Source organism: Capra hircus, chromosome 27 (genome assembly GCF_001704415.2).
Source record: "Capra hircus breed San Clemente chromosome 27, ASM170441v1, whole genome shotgun sequence".
NCBI classification, from domain to species: domain Eukaryota; kingdom Metazoa; phylum Chordata; class Mammalia; order Artiodactyla; family Bovidae; genus Capra; species Capra hircus.
This window is the reverse complement of record NC_030834.1, coordinates 29,169,910-29,173,670: the sequence shown is the minus strand read 5'-3', so window position 1 is coordinate 29,173,670 and position 3,761 is coordinate 29,169,910.

The window sequence follows — 3,761 nt, the reverse complement described above, 5'->3', positions numbered from 1 at the left end:
ATACTACACATAGTTAGCAACACAGTAATTCATCCTCAGCATCAAGAACAAAGTATAATATCTTTCAAAAGGAGTTACCATGGTTAATCTTTTTGAAAGTTCAGTTATCTGAAATTTGGAACATTAGCTTTAAAATGATCTTTACTATTTAATTTAGCTCTGACTAGACCTTTAAAACATAAATGACTTGACGGGAAAAGTTTGAGAGATGACTTACAGACATACACACACACCCCCATCACTATCACCATCATCTTCTTCTCTACAAACTATAATTTGCTGTTGTTCAGTCGCTAAATCCCGTCTGAATCTCTGTGACCCCATAGACTGCAGCACACCAGGCTACCTTGTCCTTTACTATCTCCCGGAGTTTGCTTAAACTCATATCCGTTGAGTCGGTGATGCCATCCAACCATCTCATCCTCTGAACCCTCTTCTCCTCCTGCCTTCAATCTCTCCTACCAGCAGGGTCTTTTCCAATGAGTCAGTTTTTTGCATCTGGTGGCCAAAGTATTGAAGCTACGGCTTCAGCATCAGTCCTTCCAATGAATATTCAGGACTGAATATTTAGAATATTCAGTTTCATTTAGGATGGACTAGTTTGATCTCCTTGCAGTCCGCGGGACTCTCAAGAGTCTTCTCCAACACCACAGTTCAAAAGCATCAGTTCTTTGGTGCTCAGCCTTCTTTATGGTCCAGCTCTCACATCCATACATGACAACTGGAAATACCATAGCTTTGATTATATGAACCTTTGTTGGCAAAGTGATGTCTTTGCCTTTTAATATGCCGTCTAGCTTTCCTTCCAAGGAACAAGCATCTTTTAATTTCATGGCTTTAGTCACTGTCTGCAGTGATTTTGGACCCCAAGAAAATAAAATCTGTAATAATTTAGTATTTCCCAAATATGCTTAATCAAACAAATTATCAGAGATATCTTTTACAATAATTGACCCTAGAATTTTCCAAGGAGATTCTGATTATATAGCTGTAGAGATATTAGCAAACATATCCAGATCAGTTTTTTCTTCTGTATATAGTTGCAAAACACCAATTCATTCTAGAATGTGATAGTTTGCTTTTCTTGTTGTTGTTTTATTTTTGCATAACTTTAAAATACAAGAAAATTTGGTTCTAATTTCCTGCAAAGCACTCCATGCCACAAACCTCATAGTACTTCCAAATAGCTATTTGGATTAAACTTAGAATCATAGTTTATGAAACCATAGTTTACTCATGCTTTTTTTCCTTCTTCTTCTAGACTTTCAGTATTATTAGGGCAATGAAATATTGAGCTATTACAGAATATTGTTTTGAGTTACCTATAAAAGAAAAACTTTCTGGTTTAGCAATTTACTTGCCCAAATCGATTGTCAGTCAAGAACATATTCCTTGCATTTAGCGCATATATGTAAGAATCTACAGCTCTTTGATTCTTTGGCATTTTTAACTGATTCAGTTCAGTTCAGTCACTCAGTTGTGTCCAACTCTTTGTGACCCCATGGACTGCAGCATGCCAGGCCTCCCTGTCTATCACCAACTCCCGGAGCTTGCTTAAACTCATGTCCATCGACTCGGTGATGCCATCCAACAATCTCATCCTCTGTCCTCCCCTTCTCCTCCTGCCTTCATCTTTCCCAGCATTAGGCTCTTTTCCAGTGAGTTAGTTCTTTGCATCAGGTGGCCAAAGTATTGGGGCTTTAGCTTCAGCATCAGTCCTTCCAATGGATATTCAGGACTGATTTCCTTTAGGATGGACTGGTTGGATCTCCTTGCAGTCCAAGGAACTCTCAAGAGTCTTCTCCAACACCACAGTTCAAAAGCATCAGTTCTTCAGTGCTCAGCTTTCTTTACAGTCCAACTCTCCTATCCTTACATGACTACCAGAAAAACCATAGCTTTGACTAGACAGACCTTTGTTGGACCTTTTAACTGATTAGATGACTCAATAAATTAAAAGAGAAAAATTCAAAATAGCTGGTCAGTGACATGAATGATAATGATATTCAGTGACAAGATCATAATAAACCAAATGTCTAACAAAGATGAACACAGTTTTCTATGTAGTTAGTGCTTTAAAATACTATGGTTATTGACATTTGAAAAGAATTCTGTCACATAATTCGTTCTTTATCTAGTTGAATGTTCAGCTTTTAATAGAGAGGATCACTGTGATTATCACGACTGCAGCTCCCCAATGCTAATCCAGCCAACTGAAGACTTGGTGATGGCCGTGGTTGTGGAGTTATTCACTGATTTATTTTCAGCCTTTCTCTGTGTAATGAGTTACTCATCTCACTTTCCCTTTTTTGTTCCATGTACTCATTTTTAAGTAAAACACGTTGCTTGTTTTTCTACTAGAAATATTCAAAAAGTGGAGGGGAAAAAAGCAGTTACTACCTTGGAAGCAATTACTACCTTGGGAATACCAGACCACCTGACCTGCCTCTTGAGAAATCTGTATGCAGGTCAGGCAGCAACAGTTAGAACTGTTCATGGAACAGATCGGTTCCAAATAGGAAAAGGAGTATGTCAAGGCTGTATATTGTCACCCTGCTTATTTCACTTCTATGCAGAGTACATCATGAGAAACGCTGGGCTGGGTGAAGCACAAGCTGGAATCATGATTGCCGGGAGAAATATCAATAACCTCAGATATGCAGATGATACCACCCTTATGGCAGAAAGTGAAGAGGAACTAAAAAACCTCTTGATGAAATGGAAAGAGGAGAGTGAAAAAGTTGGCTTCAAGCTCAACATTCAGAAAACTAAGATCGTGGCATCTGGTCCCATCACTTCATGGGAAATAGATGGGGAAACAGTGGAAACAGTGTCAGGCTTTATTTTGGGGGGCTCCAAAATCACCGCAGATGGTGATTGCAACCATGAAATTAAAAGACGCTTACTCCTTGGAAGGAAAGTTATGACCAACCTAGACAGCATATTAAAAAGCAGAGACATTACTTTGCCATCAAAGGTCCGTCTAGGCAAGGCTATGGTTTTTTCCAGTGGTCATGTATAGATGTGAGAGTTGGACTGTGAAGAAAGTTGAGTGCCAAAGAATTGATGCTTTTGAACTGTGGTGTTGGAGAAAACTCTTGAGAGTCCCTTGGACTGCAAGGAGATCCAACCAGTCCATTCTGAAGGAGATCAGCCCTGGGATTTCTTTGGAAGGAATGATGCTGAAGCTGAAACCCCAGTACTTTGGCCACCTCATGCGAAGAGTTGACTCATTGGAAATGGTCCTGATGATGGGAAGGATTGGGGGCAGGAGGAGAAGGGGATGACAGAGGATGAGATGGCTGGATGGCATCACCGACTCGATGGATGTGAGTCTGAGTGAACTCTGGGAGTAGGTGATGAACAGGGAGGCCTGGCGTGCTGTGATTCACGGGGTCGCAAAGAGCTGGACATGACTGAGCTGAACTGAACTTTGGTGGCACTCGGCAATAAAAGAAAAGTTTGCACACTTTCTCCACTTGAATACATTCAGCATTTTTCTTAAAATTAATTCCCACTCTGTTCCCTGAACTACACTCTTCAATGAATGTATAACTCATGGTATGTTCTGTTTCTCTTGGTAAGTAGAACCAGAGACTTGTTCAAATGCTGACAGCACATTAGCTCAGACATATAGGGACAAACGCTGAAGACTGTAAGCTTTCTCCCCCACATTGTTTTTCTAGGCATCCACCAAGAGGGAATGAAAATGAGTAAGGCTTGGAGTAGTGTTCAGATCTTGCCAATCATGCTCCACATTT